Source organism: Macaca nemestrina, chromosome 1, assembly GCF_043159975.1.
Source record: "Macaca nemestrina isolate mMacNem1 chromosome 1, mMacNem.hap1, whole genome shotgun sequence".
In the NCBI taxonomy this organism is placed as follows: Eukaryota; Metazoa; Chordata; class Mammalia; order Primates; family Cercopithecidae; genus Macaca; species Macaca nemestrina.
The window spans coordinates 208376059-208394141 of record NC_092125.1 but is presented as its reverse complement, the minus strand read 5'-3'; the positions used below and the strand labels follow the sequence as shown (position 1 = coordinate 208394141).

General features: G+C 51.5%; 1 protein-coding gene across 2 annotated transcripts in view; it reads left to right on the top strand.

Annotated features, from left to right (window-relative positions):
• Window positions 1–18083, top strand: part of LOC105494473 (mannosidase alpha class 1C member 1) — a 177004-nt gene that overhangs the window by 111899 nt on the left and 47022 nt on the right. The window lies entirely within an intron of this gene.

Sequence of the window (18083 nt, the reverse complement as noted above, 5' to 3'; positions counted from 1 at the left end):
AGAGCAGGAGAGCGTGGGGTCCGTGCAGACACATGACAAGGCTTTGATAACACAGTCTACCTGCCATGTCTGAAAAATCAGGCGTGCGTCTTCCTGGCAGGGAATGCAATTTCCTGTTAATGAGTTGTGAGAGGTTGGAACAAGTTATCAGAGGGAGGCTGGGCCGACTGCTTCCCAGGGCAGCTGCCAGGAGATGGAAGCCAGGCCCCAGCCTCCTCCCTTCGGGGAGCTCAGCTATTTGGGGAGCATCTCTCAAAGGGCTGAACTAAAGCCTGGAGTGAGAGGCCCCAGCCTAGGCCAGGACCTGCTGGTGGATCTTGAGACCCTGCCAGGAGCTTCTCCAGGCCTTGGCTGCTGTACTTCCCTGCCTCAGCAGGGACTGGCCAGAGTCCCCTCCCTTCTGCAACCTTGGGCTCTCAGAGGGACCAAAGCCAATAACCCCGTGACAGACAGATCTCTGTGGTTCCTCGCTGCTTGCAAAGCACTCACGCTTGTCATCTTATGAGGCACTCACAACAATCTGTGTGAGAGAAACAGGCTCAGGGAGGTAAAGTGCCCAATGTCATTCTGCCTGGTGGGTCTGTTGAGGGCAATGCTGGCTGCTGTGACAGATAAATCCAGAGACTTCAGTGGTTGGAGACAACAGATATTTCGTTTTTGCTCATGGAAAGTCAAATTGATGGTGGGGAGAGCTCCGTTCCCCCTGATGATTCAGGCACTCAGGGTGATGGAGACACCATCGTCTTCAGGTTGTAACCCCCAAGGTTGCCTCAGCCTTGGAAGATGCACGAATGGTTTTTATGGGCCAGCCTCAAAGTGGTATATGGAGCCTATGCCCACACCCCATTGGGTCCTGCGGCCCCACCTAGATGCAGAAGGGCTGGGAAATGCAGTTCCTGCCTGGACGGCTATTTCCTTTCAACGGCTCTGCCTAAGGAAGGAAAACGGGAGCAGAATCTTTCCTGGCGCAGTAGAGGGTATTACCCTCAAACAAAGGCTGGGGACCCCTGGTGAGAGTTTGGTCACCTAGGAGTCAGCAAGCGCCCAGTGTGGTCTGAGACCTGAAAGAAAACTCGCTGTGTGGCTCTGACCCCAGAAGGATTCTGGATCTCCAAATGCTGTTCCAGCCTTCTCGGCAGCCTCTTGCCCCTTCATTAGCTTCTAATGTACACGGCTGCTCATGGCCCAGCCCTGAGACACCCCTTTGTGGCTCCTCATGGCCCTCAACATAGAGATCAAACCCCTTGGCCTGCATTTGAAGTCTTTCCCAGGACGGCTCCAGCTGACTGGCCACATTGCTCCCCTCATTCCCCACTGCCTAAACCTATGCTCCTCTCTGACCAGCTTCCTGCCTCAGGGCCTTTGCACATGCTGTGCTCGCTGCCTGGAATGTCCCCCCTGCTGCTCTCCACCCTGCAGGTTCCTGCTCGTTCTTCCCGATCCATCACAGGTCTACGAGTCTTCCTGAGCAGAGTTAGCCACTCGGCCAGCATTTATTGAGAGCTTACTGTGTACCAAGCACTGCAGTAAAAGCTTCCCAGGAATTAACTCATTGATCTCCCAAGCCTACAAGGCAGGCATCCCATTTTCTCTCTTTTTTTTTTTTTTTTTTTTGAGATGGTGTCTTGCTCTGTCACCCAGCTGAAGTGCAATGGGGTGATCTAGCTCTGTCACCTAGGCTGGAATGCAATGGAGCAATCTCGGCTCACTGCAACCTCCGCCTCCCAGGTTCAAGTGATTCTCCTGCCTCAGCTTCCCGAGTAGCTGGGACTGCAGGCCCACCACGCCCAGCTAATTTTTATTTTTTTAATAGAGACAGGGTTTCAACATGTTGGCCAGGATGGTCTCGATCTCTTGACCTCATGATCTGCCCACCTCGGCCTCCCAAAGTGCTGGGATTACAGGCGTGAGCCACCGCACCGGGCCAGGCATCCCATTTTCTAGATGAGGAACCCAGGTCTGTGAGGAGTGTGTGTGAGGTCACACAGCTGCAGAGTGGCAAAGTCAAATTCCAAACCTTGTGGCTCACAGCCAGGCCTTAACAGCTGCATAAACTTCCACCTATTCTTAGCACCTGTCACAAGGCTTCATAATCATTCGTTTACTTGCTGTTTTGCTGGGAAACTGCTTACTGTCTTTCTGCGAAAGCAGCTGCAGCCTCTGTAAGGACAGAGGTCAGGCCTGATCCATCCTAGAATCTTCCTCACCACTGTCACCACCACCACCAAGGCCAAGGTCTGGGTGGTGATTTCCTCTCAAATAAATCCCTTATCCTCTGAGAACTAGAAAGAGAAATTCCTCAGATTATGATCTGTCATAATCCCCTCCCTGCTTGCCTGTGAGTTTTTGAAAGTTACCCTGAAACTGTTTGAAAATGATCTCAGAGGCAGAGACTGGCCTTCTCCACGCATGATTAAGTACAATGGCTTTTTAATGATTTGAGCTGTGCCTTCTGTGGATTGACAAAAATGGATTATCATATATTTCTGAAAACCACACTGCCAAAATCAGATTTTTTATTTTTATTTTTTTTATTTTTTAGTTTTCTCAGCCGTCCTGGAAAACCTTAGCCGAGAATGACAAACACTCAGGGCTTTAATTGTTCAGTCACATGAGGGTGGTGCCTCCTGAGTTCTGAGAACTGCTCTCGCCGGGAAAGCCTTGAGACGCTCCTGGTGTTCGATCTTTAGGAAATTGAACTGTGTGTTTTCTCTGAAGCGGAGAGCTGTCTCCTGGGCCGTGGCACGTTTGCTGCATTTGTGAATTGTTTGGGCACTGAGGTCTGAAACAGAGGCAGCTCTTGCCCTGGAAGCATGCTCAGGGCTGTCACGACTGGATGAGGCCTGGCTTGGCTATGGGTGGGTGGACAGGGCAAGCGGTGGGGAAGGGGGGCCTCTCCCTGCGTGGGCACTTCCTCCTCCTTTTCACTCTCCTGCCTGACTCTGTGTGTGGAGTCCTGTACCCTTCACCTAATCCAACCCACCCACATCTGCGACAGGGTTATTGCTGGTACCTTGGACAGATGCAGACTCACTGCTGGCTCAGAGAGGTTAAGTCACTTGGCTGTGGTCACAGGCTGGTAAGCCACAGAGCCAAGGCACATAGTTTGACCAGAAACCTGTGCCTCCCCAACAATCACTGCTGCCTTTAAAAAATCAAATGAGGCCAGGCCTGGTGGCTCATGCCTGTAAGCCCAGCACTTTGGAAGGCTGAGGTGGACAGACCGTCTGAGCCCAGGAGGTTGAGACCAGCCTGGACAACATGGTGAAACCCCGTCTGTACAAAACAATTAGTCAGGCGTGGTAGCAAATGCTCATGTAGTCCAGCTACTCGGGAGGCTGAGGTAGGAGGATCACCTGAGCCCAGGGAGGTCAAGGCTGCAGTGAGCTGTGATCGTGCCACTGCACTCCAGCTTGGGCAACAGAGTGAGACCCTGTCTCAAAAAATAATAACAACAATAATAATAATAATCAAATGAGAGGCAACTCATAGGTATCCTCTGTAGTCTATTTACATTTAAGGAAAACAAACAAACCTCATTGTGTATCCACTAGCACCAGTGACTTCAGTAATCTACATTATCTGCATTTCACAGAGGAGAGTGTTGAGGCTCATGGGATAAGGTAGCTGACCAGAAGTCCCACAGCTAGTAATAGGCCAATTATGATTTTGTTCTAAGTCTACCTGATTGCAAAGTTTCTGCCCTACTCTGTCCTTTGTAGGAATCTGTCTCAGGCCCCTGCCTCCCTCTCTGTTAGACACAGGTAAGTCTGGCAAGGGGAAGCCTGAGTGGCTTCTGTGAGGTTCTGGAAGGGTCCTGTGGACCAAAGAAAAGGAAGGCTCTTGGTCTATAGGAGTGTAGGCTGATCCCCTCCTCTTTACTGATGCTGGGAGTAAACCAGGTGGATTCGTCATGGCCTGATGGAGAGAGGGCCACTTGTCCGGCCTGTGGTCATGCGTGCTCTGGGCTCCTGCTCTGGTCTATCTCAGGGTTAATTTACTATATATTTACTCCAAACCTACCATGCACCTGGCATCACACTAGGCTCTTTGGTGGTTCCAAAGATGCATCTGGCAGGATCTCTTCCTTCCAAGGCTCCCATCTGTCAGAGAAAAAGACCAACTCAGCCCTCCTCATGCCCTCCTATGAGTGAGCCTGGGCCAGGGGATCAGTGGTGGGTCCCAGAACAGTGTAGGTAAGAAGAGCCACCCCTCGAGGGCATGTGGGGAGGCTCCTGCAGAGGATGCCCAGGCTCCCAGGGAGAGGTGGCAGCTCTCTGCAAGGTAGTGCCTGCTGCGGGGGCGCCTTGCTCCAGCCCAGAGGTGGGAGATAGGGTCAGGCTGAGCCACAGGCCCGCAGGAGGTAGCCTGCAGTCTCAAAGCCAAGAGTACTTCCCCGGGACCTTCTTGGGCCCTCCAAACCAAGCTCAGTCTCCCAAGTTGTGCAGGAATGGAATGGCATAGCAGTGAAGGGCAGAGCCACCAAGGCAGATAGCCGGAGTTGAGTTCTGGCTCCCTGTTCATCAGCACTGGGAGGTTTAGATGATTTTCGAAGCCTCAGTTTCCCCATCTGTAAAACAGGGGCAGGAATTGCACCCTCCTCCTCATGTGTTGTGAGACTTAAAAGAGGTGCTGCCTGTGGTGCCCTCAGCAACATGGTGTTGGCCTCCACGCAGGTTTGCGTCTGTGGCATCTGGCATTTTGTGTGATCTCTAGCCCTCAGGATGGTTTGCAAGGTGGAGGTCTTGCTCCCACTGTGGAGGATGAGGAAACTGAGGCAGCTAGTAAGTGGTGGATCCAAGCATGGATTTCCAGGACTCAATCCATTCTGCTGGCCCACTGCCTGCAGCTAAGCCATCCCAGCAACCACAAAGACCCTCCCTGAGGCTCAGCGCCCTACCAGGCCCTCCTGGTACTGCCTCTGCTATCTCTTAATGTTTTGCAGGGGTGTATGGGACCTCTTTGATTTCCTTTCTTTTCCCCTTTCCAATAATCATCATTCATCTTGTTATCAGAGCCATGCATCTGCACCTCTTGGCTGTGGTCCACAGACTGTGTTTGCCATGATCAATGCATAGCTCTGTGTGGCCACAATGTATACCCAAGACAGCACTGCAACCCTGTGCCCGTGGGCCCAGGAGGCTCTGGCACTGTCAAAAACAGCTGGAGCCTCCCCCAGGAGTTGAAGTGAGGCACCTGGCTCACATGCCCCCTGGTCTTGTTGAATTCTTCTTGTTCCTGGACTGGTAAACAGCTGCCCCCCACCTCCAGCTGCCTTCGCAGGGTCTCAAAGCACAGACCCAGGTGCTCCTGCCCCCGTCCTCCTCATCCATAAGTGCCTAGAGGACAATTCACCAAACCAAGATGGGTAGCTCTGGAGTCTACCCAAGATGGGCCCAGCCACTCATCATACAGCAGCCAGTCAGATCCAGTTCCTAAGCCATCCAGACCCCCTCTCCTGAAGCCCCAGGGCCACATGTGGTCTGGCCCCCACCCCCTCACTGCCCACTGCTTTCCGCCTTTCCTACTGCACACAACCCTTACCTCGGGATTTTCAATGTGCTGTGCATTCTGCCTGCCGTGCCCTTGGCCCCTTTCCTCCTGGGCCTCCTTCAAGCCTCTGCCCGAATGCTGCCCATCTCCTGGCTGCGTCCCCCACCTCCACCTAAATGGCGCTCCTCCATGGCCACTCTGTTTTTCTGCATCGCATGTGTTACATTTAGTTGTGTCTCTGCGGGTGCTTCCCCTCACTCCACTAGACTCCAGTGCCAGGCATACCCCAAGCACCCAAAAAATATATTTGGGATGAATGAATGAATGAATGTTGAACAAATGACTTAATTCCTCTAAGCCTCAATCTTTGTCTGTAAGAGAGGGACAATGAGTTTTTATTTTTTTTATCTTTCATTTATTTTAATTAATTAATTAATTTATTTTTGAGACAGAATCTCTCTCTGTTGCCCAGGCTGGAGGTGCCGTGGCACAATCATGGCTCACTGCAACCTCCACCTCCTAGGTTCAAGCGATTCTCGTGCCACACCCTCCCAAGTAGCTAGGACTACAGGCGTGCACCATCTCGCCTGGCTAACTTTTGTATTTTTAGTAGAGATGGGGTTTCACCATGTTGGCCAGGCTGGTCTCGAACTCCTGGCCTCAAGTGATCCACCCGCCTCAGCCTCCCAAAGTCCTGGGATTACTGGCATGGGCCACCACTCCTGGCCCAATGATAGAGTTTTTAAAAGATGGATGTGAAACAAACAGCACAGTGCCAGGCACAAAAGGATTGTTCTTAACTTCTGATAAGGAAGGGTTGGCTGGCATTTAGAATTCCACATTCCACAAGAAACTTTTTTGGGGGTGTCTACCCTGGGCCAGGATCTCAGAGCCTCATGGAGTCAGGGTCTGGCTCCCAGAGCCTCACACCACAGAGGAATTGCCTCTGGCCAGGGCACTGGCTGTCAAGGAGGCCTCCTCACATAGAGGCAGCGCAGGGAGGGTGTCCAGTCCTTCACTCCGCAGATCCTGGCATGCCAGGAAGAGGAAACAGCTTGAGGAAAGGGCTGGAAGCTGGAGAGAATGGGCCACATGGAAGTAGTAGTTTGCCTAGAATGTGGAACACATGAAAAGACAATGAAGACATAGGGGGCCAGTCGCGGTGGCTCACGCCTGTTTTCCCAGCACTTTGGGAGACCGAGACAGGTGGACCACTTGAGGCCAGGGATTTGAAACAAGCCTGGCCAACATGGCAAATCCCCACCTCTGCCAAAAATACAGAAATTAGCCGGGCATGGTGACACATGCCTGTGATCCCAGCTACTCAGGAGGCTGAAGCAATGAGAATCATTTGAACCCGGGAGGTGGAGGTTGCACTGAGCAGAGATCGCACCACTGCACTCCATCGTGGGCGACAGAGCGAGACTGTGTCTCAAAATGTGTATGTATGTATATGTGTGTGTGTGTATATATGTATATATATGTGTGTGTGTGTATGTATATATATGACATAGGACTATAAGAGCATTGTATCAGTCAACTATTCCCATAATAGGGTTGTATTATAACAAAGTATTCCACAGTGAGAGGCAGACCACAGTGAGTGTTTTTTGTTACTGCAGATAGGCTGGAATTTGGTTTATCTAGGCTGCATCTAGCTAGGTCCAAGTCTGCTCTGCACATATCTCATCCTTCCTGACCAGTGGCCATTTGAGGTTCATTCTTCTTATGGTGAAGCGTGGGAGCCTAAGAGAGCAAGCCCAGCCATACAAGCATGTTTCAGATCATGTCCACTAATCCCTGTGGCAGGTCTCATAGCCAAACCTAAGATCAAGGGCAGAGTTTAATTCCCCACCCACCATGAAGCCAAAGCAAGTTACATGGAAAAGCCCAAGGTTAACGGGATAGGGATATTTACTCCTCCCGAGGAGAGAGAGGGAGGGAGTGAAGATTTGTTGAACAACCATCTAATTTCCCCAGGCAAGTAGAGGCCAGAGTGTGAAGGGTCTCTGTGTCTGCTGTCAGGAGCTCACCAGAGCAGTAGCTGGACTTTGATGTCTGGTGGGATGAGCGGCAAAGGGCTCTGATTTTTGCCCTTCTCCCCGCTGAGGCAAAAAGAGTACTGCAGTCCTATTGGGTAGTTAAAATGCCCCAGTCCCTGCCAGCTCAGTCCTGTCTTCCCTGTGACTCACGTTTTCTGCTTGCCTGGCACAAAGGCAGTACCTTCTCTGCTGGGCCAAGCATCTGCCAGGGCTCGTAGCTTTGCCAAGCCTGAGGGTGACTTTCTCTGTTGGAACTGAACCTTGTGATAACAGCCCCATGCGCTGAGTACCTGCTGTAAGCTGGGTGTGTCATTTTCTCTTGTAGTGAGCGCCTGCTGAGTGCTGGACAGTGTATGGGGGTTCTTTATACGTATTCATCCAAACTCATCACCATACCACCCTAAAAGGGAGACCTCATTGTCCCATTTTACTTTGTTTAACTTTTGTTTTTGTGGCAGGGTCTTGCTCTGTCGCCCAGGCTGGAGTGCAGCGGCGCCATCACAGCTCACTGCAGCCTCTACCTCCTGGGCTCAAGCAATCTTCCTACCTCAGCCTCCCAAGTAGCTGGGACCACAGGCACATGCCCCTTGCATTTTTTGTAAAGACAGGGTTTTGCTATGTTGCCCAAGCTGGTCTTGAACTCCTGGGCTCAAGCGATCCACCTGCCTAAGTCTCCCAAAGTGTTGTGATTATAGGCATGAGCCACTGCACCCTGGCTCATTATTCCATTTCACTGAGGGTACAAGAGGTCAAGTCAGTTGCCCAAGCTCACACAGCAAGGATGGATGAGGCTGAGATCAGAACCGGGTCTGTTTGGCTCCAAAGCCCATGTTCTCTTCCCTATCAAGGCCTCACAGGAAATGTAAAGGTCACGTGGCTAGAAGGTGGCTTCTGGTCACAGCTCTGCCCTGAGTTTTGGGACTCTGGAGATATCACTCCAGAATTCTGAGCTCCAGTTTTGAGATGAAAGCAGTTCAGAGCTTGCTCTACAGCACTGTCAGAGGGAGCTTTTAAACACAGGTTTCCAGATCAGACAGCACCCTCCGCTCTTGTTTAAAAACAAACATTAACATTTTACAAACACACCCTGTTTTCCAATGAGGAGCTGTGTCCAGCGGACTGCCTCAGTGAACTGTGTCCAGCCACTTGTCACAGGGAAGCTCCTCCAGCCGTTGGCTGCGGTAACCATTCTCCAGTCAGCTGTGGCAGCAAAGCGTGGCATCTGCTCGGGAAGGGTGGAGAAAGCCATTAGTTCCACCAGGGCCCTGACATCTGTGGCTGCCCATTTCACCCCTTCAACAGGGATTTCCTTGGTAGCTGGCCACTACCGTGTGTGCTGTGTATTCTCCGAGGCCCAGGGGCCTGGTAAAGTGTTGGAGACCCCCAAGAAAGAGCTGTTCGCGTTTCCAGTCACCATTCATTCATTCATTCATTCAACAACCACTGGTTTCTGCCTTCTTTGTGCCCAGCCTGAGGATGGATGCCGGGGCCACTGGGAAGTGTTAGACCCAGCCACTGCACCCTAGGATTCACAGGCACCTACGCAGAGACATACAATATAGTGCACACGGTGCTGGGACAAAGTCACGTGCAGCGGAGTGGGTGGGCACCAAAGGAGGGCATGGTCAGTTCTGTTTGGCGGCTCAGGAATGTCTTGGGAAAAGGCTTAATGTATGAGCCAAGGCCAGAAAGATGAGTAGGTGTTTACCAAGCCAACTGCAAGGGAAGGCATCCCAGGCAGAGGGACCCATATCAGCAGGCACACCAGGGAGTCTGAGGAGCTGCTGGTGGTCTGATGTGGGTCGAGCATCACATGCAAAGAGAGCAGGACAAGAGGTGAGGCTGGAGAGCTTGCCACAGCTGGGACCATGGGCTCTGCACGCTGTGCCCAGGAGTTTGAACTTGGAGAACCGAGGCAGGGGTGAGGTTGAGGGCGGTTAAACAGGGCAGCGATGTGATCATTATGTGTTCATCTCTCATGCATCAGCCTCCAGTAAGAGCATTCTGTTGGGTTCCAGGAAGAGTCCCTAAAAAATATCTTTCCTTCCAGAGGCTTCAAGAAACCTTTGCCTGGGAATATTCAGCCTCAGAGCACAGTGCTATGTGACCCAGGAAATGGCCATCATGGGAAAATTCAAGGAAAATATTCCTGCTCAAGGAAAAAAAATTAAAACACAACACACGAAAAACAGACCAGATAGAAATGGAGAGGTCCCAATCCATAAATGGGTTTTATGCAGCCAGAAGACCTCATCCTACTAGACGATCTGGTTTTAAACAATAAACTTTGGGTAATGGGGATGTCACTTTAATTAATCTTCCTAAAAACCCATGTGGCAAAAACATTCCAGTTACTATTGCTGTGTTGCAAATTACTCCGAAACTTGGGGGCTTAAAACAATTATTTTATTATGTGCACAGATTGAGTGGGTCAGTAATTCAGAAGGGGCACAACAGGGGACAGCTTGACTCTGTGCAGTCATGTAGAGGCACTCAGCTGGGAAGGCTTGAAGGCTGAGGCTGACTCGACAGCTGGGTGCTGATATTATCTGGAAGCTTTTGAGTCATGCATTGCAATTGATGCTGGCTGTTGGCTAGAACCTCAGATGGGACTGTCAGTCAGAAAACCGATACATGGCTCTCTACGTGTTTTCTCCTTGAGAGCTAGCTATCTTGGGCTTCCTTACAATATGGTGGCTGGCTCCAAGATCCAGCATTCTGAGAGGCAGGAGGTGGAAGCTGCCAGTTTCTTAAGGTCTGGGCCTTAAGGTCAAGCCAGGCACAGTGGCTCACCCCTATAATCCCAGTGCTTTGGGAGACTGAGATGGGAGGATTGCTTGAGGCCAGGAGTTTGAGACCAGCCTGGACAACATAGTGAGACTCTCATCTCTACAAAAAAAAATTTAAAAAGTTATTCAGGCATAGTGGTGCACTCCTATAGTCCCTGCTTCTTGGGAGGATGGCTTGAGCCCCAGAATTCAAGGATACGATAAACTATGATCACACTACTGCACTCCAGCCTGGATGACAGATCAAGAGACCCTATCTCAAAAAAATAAAGAAAAGAGCACCTCATCCTTTCTGCTTCATTCTGTTGATCCAGGTGATCACAATGGTCTGCCCAGGTTCAAGGGGAGGAGCCATGGGAGGTGTGTCAGTGTCACAAGAAAAGCTTTGTTCTTCTTGTGGGATAAGATACACCACAGCAGCCGCCTTTGAAAAGGTGGCCTACCACACAGCACATGAGTTTCTGTGGATGCTGAGAAAAGCGTGTGTTGTTTCTTTACAGATTAAGAAAGATCTCTGTGGATTATCTCATTAAATTAAATGCAGCCATTAGTATGTGGCTCTGGGGATATTGTGGGAATAGGCTATGCCTTGGGTGATTTTTTTTCTTCTAAATGTTCTTCCTGGAGTTTGTGTTGCCAGCCTGACCATTTCTCTTTCCTAATATGATATCACATAAAAACCTCATCATCGTTAATATGGCAGAGTCAGCAGGGTGGGATACAGACCACGATCCAGGGAGGCAGGCTGGCTCCTGGCTCAGCAGCTCCTCGGGAGGAGGTTCTGGGAACTGGAGGTTCATTTCCTTGTAGAGACTGACACGCTCCTCACAGAAAGCTTTGTGCAGGGCGAGGCTTTGGGCACACGTTGTCACCCTGGGCAGCCTGGTGGGAGGGTCTTTTTATAGTGGTGGCAGCCCCTGGAGTAGATGACCCTGCTCTGGACGTGGTCACCACAGACGCCCGTGCTGTGGGCTCATGTTGTTTAGCCCAACCCCTTACCTTTAATGCCTCCTAGGGTCAGACTGTAGCCAGGCACTGGGGGTTGTGAATGCGCCACAGCCCCCCCTTGAAGCCCTCCCCATTCAGTGGGAGGGGGCCTTTCTTTCCTAAATACTTACGTGCCCCCGTGGGGGCTGGACAGTGTTCTGGGCAGAGGAAGGTGACGGTGAACTGAGTTCTCCCCCGTAGGAGCCAACCCCTCAGGAGAAGACGGAGTGTCTGGGAGAGCAGATCCATGCAGGATGCCCATGGTGATGAAGGCTGGGGAAAACCAGAGAGGACAAGGGGACAGCGAGTGGCAGGAACAGTTTCAGCAGAGTGGCCTGCAGCTGCCAGGGCCTAGGCAAGGAGAGCAGGATTTGGAGGCTGAAGTGGAGGCTGAAGGGACAGTGCGCAGTCAAAGTGGAGGAGGAGAGGCAGTGAGGGAGCCAGGGCAGATCACAGGGCCCCAGGGATGGGAAGGACTAAGGCTTTCAACTCTCAAGTCAGATGGGAGCCATGGGGGGATTCGAGCAGAGGAGTGGCATGATATGACTTGAATTTTGTTGTTGTTGAGACAGAGTCTCGCTCTGTCGCCCAGGTTGGAGTACAGTGGTATGATCTCGGCTCACTGCAAGCTCTGCCTCCTGGGTTCACGCCATTCTCCTGCCTCAGCCTCCCAAGCAGCTGGGACTACAGGCGCCCGCCACCACGCCCAGCTAATTTTTTGTATTTTTAGTAGAGACAGGGTTTCACTGTGTTAGCCAGGATGGTCTCGATCTCCTGACCTTGTGATCCGCCCGCCTCGGCCTCCCAAAGTGCTGGGATTACAGGCGTGAGCCACCGCGCCCGGCCGACTTGAATTTTTAAAAAAATCTCTCTGACTGCCACACTGAGGACAGATGGGTGGGGTGGGGGAAGAGGGAAGGGCAAGGGTAGATGCCAAGGGGGCAGAGAAATAATAAAGCCAGTGGAATAAATGCAAGAGAGAGGAGGTAGCTGGGTTAAGGCAGTAGCACGGAGGAGGTGAGGTGTGGGCAGTGTCTTGAAATCTTACAGAGACAGAGCCAGCAGGAATTGCTGCAGGACTGGATGAGGGGGTGCGAGACAGCGTCAAGGGTTGGGGGCCACAGCTCTTGGGAGGAGGACATTGGCATTAATCAAGATGAAGAAGATTGGAAGGAACAGGTCTGGAGGAAGGCGTGGGATTGGCTTTCAGATAGTGAAACATGAGATGCCTGAAGACCTTCAAGGGGAGACGTGCATGCAGAGTTAGATATGTGAGTCTGGGGTTTGGGGACAAGGTCTTGGCAGGACACTTAAATCTGGGGGTCATCAACATGTAGATGGATTTTTTTTTTCTTTCTTTTCTTTTCTTTTTTTTTTTTTTTTTTTTTGAGACGGAGTTTCGCTCTTGTCATCCAGGCTGGAGTGCAGTGGCACGGTCTCAGCTCACTGCAACCTCCACCTCCTGAGTTCAAGCGATTCTCCTGCCTCAGCCTCCCAAGTAGCTGGGATTACAGGTGCCTGCCACCATGCCCAGCTAATTTTTTGTATTTTTAGTAGAGACAGGGTTTCACTTTGTTGGCCAGGCTGGTCTCAAACTCCTGACCTCATGATCCGCCTGCCTTGGCCTCCCAAAGTGCTGGGATTACAGGTGTGAGCCACTGTGCCTGGCTGATGGATTTTAAGATTTGAAATCACTAAGAGAATGATGGACAGAAAAGAAGCCCAAAGACAGAGCCCCAGGGCACCCCAGTCTTTAGAGGTCAGGAGATGAGGAGGAACCAGCACAGCAGACTGGGAAGAAGCCATTCCAGGGTAGAAGGAGAAGCAAGAGAAAGATTGGCAGCCTGAAGGCCAAGATCCAGTAAGGAGCCAGGATCCATGACACCAGGAGACCAGCCTGGCTCCTGCCCTCCTGCCGTCCCACTGTGGGGAAGACACAGATGCAGACTATAGTCCCCACTATTATAAAGTGACAGGGACAGGGAAACGCATGAGTCCATTAGCATGAGATGAGAATGGGGGAAGGTGGAGGTGCACAGTGTAGGGGCCTAGAATGTAGACATGGGGGGCTGGAGAAGACCCTCTCACAGAGAAAGGGCTCTAAGCCGGACATCAGAAGGTGAGATCACATGCATGGCTTTGTGGGTAATGAGCCATTTGTGGTGGGCCCTAGATTTCCACAGGAGAAGGTGGGATGGGGAAAGGCAGTTCCTGGCAGAGTTTGTAGAAAAGTCATAAAAGTAGTGGTGTGTGAAGAGGCTGCAGGAAATGGCAAGTAGCCCATTTGGGTTTGGGGTTCTGACCTTTGGGATGCTTGGAGACAAGGCTGGAAGGTGGGGAGGGGTATGAGAAAGGCAGTGGGAGCCCTTGACCTCAAGAGGCTCACAGTCTAGTTAGGGAGGCAAAGCCCCACAGTGCAGGGAGATGGTGGCGGGTGTCCAAGAAAGTGCTGTGGGCACTCTCAGGGCAAGGAGAGGTTAGCTAGTGGAACCAGGTCAGGCTGCCCCGGGAGGCAGACCTTGAAGAACATGTTGGTGTTGAACATGCCAAGATGCACAGAGAAGATTTCTTGGCAGAGAAGACCACACATGCAAAGGTGTGGAAGCAGGAGCTTGCACCCCTTCCTGCATGGGCACTGGGGAGCCATTGGCGGTTCCTGAGCTGGGGGAGAGATCCAAGTTGGATCTGGATCTAGGGTGGATAAGAGGTAAAGGGAAGGGGTCTTGGAGGTAGGAGCACCCTTTTGGAGGCAGCTACACAACGAGATCAGGTAGTGATGGCCTCGGCAGCAGATACATATGGGACCTATGGGGCGGTTTTCCTTTAAGTTGGGCCAAGGATTTTTGCAGGCTGCAATCTCATACTCACATTGCCCTGCAGGGGTGAGGGAGAGGGCCGGGAATGCAGTTGCAACCCAAGGCCTCACTGACCCAGGAAGATTTTTGTGGAGAGGCTGCCCAGGGCCAGTGGGGGCAAGGAGGGCCGCATGTACTCACTCTCATGCCAGCCCCTGTCCATCAACCTGTCCCATTTAACCCTCCCAGCAGCCTTATGGGGCAGGTCTAGTGTCATCCCCATTTTGCAGATGAGGGAAATGAGGCACAAGAGGTAGAATGGCTTGCGCTATTGCACGACTAGGGTGCAAGAGGCCAGGATTTGAACATGCATCTCCCTGACACCAAAGGCAGCCTCTTAGCTATGTGTGAGGTTGCCTTGCAGAGGCTTTATTCAGTAGCCAAAGGTCCAAACCCTCCCAAAGGAAAGGATCAAGAGGGTCTCCCCGACCTCGTTGCCCTTCCTCACTCCCTGGCCAGGCTGCTATTTCAAAGTGAACTAAGGGACCCCAGAAATAAGACCAATGAACTGATTTATCAAGCACTTAGTCTGTGCCAAGCATATAGAATGTATTTATCAGATGTATCTAGGCCAGGTGTGTATATGATGTATTTATCCTGTCTCAGGAACCTGGAGTGGCTCCCCAGTGCCCTGGTCCAGTGGTCTTAACCTCATTTCACAGATGAGAACTTTGATGCTTAGAGCAGATGTGTTGCCCATAACGGGATTTGAACATCGGGCTGCTGATTCCTGGGTCTGTATTATTTCTAAGACACCTCACTGCCTTCTGCACTGGCAGGAAGGGGTGAACCCATGGCTTCAGAACTGGAACAGGAAAGTGGACCAACATGGAGCCCGCCCCAGCCGCAGCCCTAGGGAAGCGTCCAAGCTGGCTCTTTGTATATAAATCATGGTCTGTTTACTGAACAGGGAGTGTGTCTTTCCTCCTGGGGAGCTGCCCCAGGGTGGCTGCAGGTGCAAATAGGGTTGAATTCAGGATAGGGCCTTCTCTCCTGCCCAGCCTGACCGCTGGGTAACCTCTGGCCTGGAATGAAAGGCTTTCCAGTAAGTGCTTTGCTGGACTGCAGCTCAGCCATGTGCCAGGTGGGAATGGGGGTGGGAGACCAACCAAGAGAAGGATTCAGGAGCCTGAGAGCAGGGGCAGGAACTTGCCAACAAATCTCTTAGCAAGCTGCTTTCTCAGCTGGCCGCATAGAGCGTCCCCAGGGACGTCACAGGGCAGAGCTGGTCACGAGGAGCCCTGGCTGCCCTCCCAGCCTGATCTAGAGGAAGAAGGGCGCATGGGGTGAAAACACCAGGGAGCCCAGGGCAGGATTCAGAAATCAGACCCTGCGGCTGCCTGTCCCCTGGCCTTGAAGGACACACGGCCTGGGCCTCTCTTGATCCGTAACTGATCCGAGTGGGTGGGGTGGGGTGGGTAATCAGATCTGCAACTGTTTTCACAGAGAACTGAGCGACCCTGCCATGCCCCATGTGTGGAAAACATTCCACTTGGCCTGGGGCCAGGCCAGTCCCCCCTTGGTCTAGACTTGAGTGTGTCCCATCCCCTCTCTGGGGTCTTCATCTATGACAATGAAGGGGTAGGGGCAACAGGATCCCCCAAATTCCTCCAGGCCCTTCAAACGTCTGGTTTGAGGTCCCGTGATAGAACAGGAAGGGGCCTGAGCTGCAGCCAGGAGCGTGGACACCAGGCCTGCACCCTGTGTGCCTTGCTCAGTCCGCCTGGGCTCCTCAGTGCCTCCCTGCTTGAGCACCTCGAGAGGGTGAATAAGGCCCAGGAACTCCGTTCAGCCCTGCCACCTACAGGGGAAGCAGCTGGGATGAACCAGCAAAGGATCAAGTCTGTTTGGCTTTGGGATGTGTTTTCCTACCACTCCTTAAGCGTGGGAGGGGCTGACATTCTGGAAATTCACTTCAGCCCAAACAGGGAAGCCATCCCAGGATGCAGTGCTGAGTCCCTCCAGCCTTCTCCTCCCTCCTTGGCAAACTCCCTTCTGGTAATAGATTCTCCGACCTCCAGCCCATCCCAGGACACAGGGCTGGATCCCTCCAGCCCTCTGCTCCCTCCTTGGCGAGCCCTCCCTTCTGGTAATAGATTCTTCCACCTCCAGCCTCATCTTCCTCCTAACTGCTCCCTCCCTCTCACTTTCACTTCCTTCCTTTTTCCCGGCCGTGTGCTTTTTCAGACCTTGCCTGGCCTAAAGAGGTGGTTAAGTGTGTGAATTTCAGGATTCTCTTCCTCAGTCAACACAAGTGAGCAGTTAGGAAGCCCTCATTAAGGAGATTAGAGGCTAACTCTGAATTCAGGAGGTGCCGCAAAGCACACACTGCAGACTCAAGTGGGCTCAACAGGCTCCAGAGTTTCCACTGCGGAAGGTGGAGCCTGTGACTTTCAATGTTTTCAGCCTCTGCAGGGAGGACACTGAAGGAACAATCACTCCTGTTAGGGTTGCACTCTGGTCCCTAAAGGAAATTGCTGCTGCCTGCAATGACTCCATAGTTGTAAGGAGTTGATGGGAGACGCCACCTCTTTCAGGAAGCCCTTCAGATAGTACCAGGCATGTCTCTTTCTCCCTCCCCTTCACCTTCAGTTTCCTGCACTGAGGGCAGAAGGCTCTGGTTGTGCCCGAGGGTGTCTTCCTCATTACTTTTCTGTCTGGTTCATGGGATGGAAAACTATCATTTTGCACTTATGTCAGCCTTTACTCCCAGGACAGGTTCCTGATGTCCAGTGGTAGGGGCCAGGCCTCGTAGTTCGTTCATGCACTAGAATGAGAATGGCCACAAATTTTTGCTTTGTGCATTTGTTTGGTTTCTTTGCCCAAATTTTCTTTCCTTTTTTTTTTTTTAATGGAAATAAGTTTCTGGTTATAAAAAAGTAACCCATGAGCTGAAGAAATCAAAAATCACTTGTAATCCCGGCACTCAGAGGTAGCCACTGGGTCATTCTATCCAGACTTAGTTCTGTACACTTATACTTTGATGTACAATAAGAATTGTATTTTTTTTTTCTTCTTTGCAATTTACTTTAAAAAAAGAAAAGAAAAACACAGATCCCATGGATGTCTCCCCAGGTAAATAGGCACAGGTCGACCCCACCTGTGTGGATGACTGTATGGTATCCTATTTTCTATTTGAGCCTCAGTTCACCCTCTATTAGCTACAACTAATCTTGAAGAGACAGAGGATTGGCACGGTTATGATTTTTGGGCCAGATGCGGTGGCTCATGCCTGTAATTCCAGCACTTTGGGAGGCTGAAGTGGGCAGATCACTTGAGGCCAGGCATTCGAGACCAGCCTTGGCCAACATGGTGAAACCCTGTTTCTACTAAAAATACAAAAATTAGCTGGGTGTGGTGGCATGCGTCTGTAATCCCAGCTACCTGGGAGGCTGAGGCACGAGAATCACTTGAATCCAGGAGGTGAAGGTAGCAGGTTGCAGTGAGCTGAGATAGCACCATTATACTCTGGTCTAGGTGACAGAATGAGACTCTGTCTCAAAAAAAAAAAAAAAAAGATTTTTGTATGCCAGGCTGGGTGTGGTGGCTCACGCCTGTAATCCAGCACTTTGTGAGGCCGAAGTGGGTGGATCACTTGAGGCCAGGAGTTCCAGACCAGCCTGGCCAACATGGCAAAACCTCGTCTCTACTAAAAATACAAAATTTAGTTGGGCGTGGTGGTGAGCACCTGTGGTCCCAGCTACTCGGGAGGCTGAGGTTGGAGAATCGCTTGAACCTGGGAGGCGGGGGTTACAGTGAGCCGAGATCACACCACTGTACTCCAGCTTGGGGGACAGAGTGAGACCCTGTCTCAAAAAAAAAAAAAAAAAGAGTTTTGTATGCCAAAGTAGAGAAAAGTGGGTGGCTGACTGGCACTGATAGTTGACGCGCTGACCAATAGAAGAGTGGACCGAGGT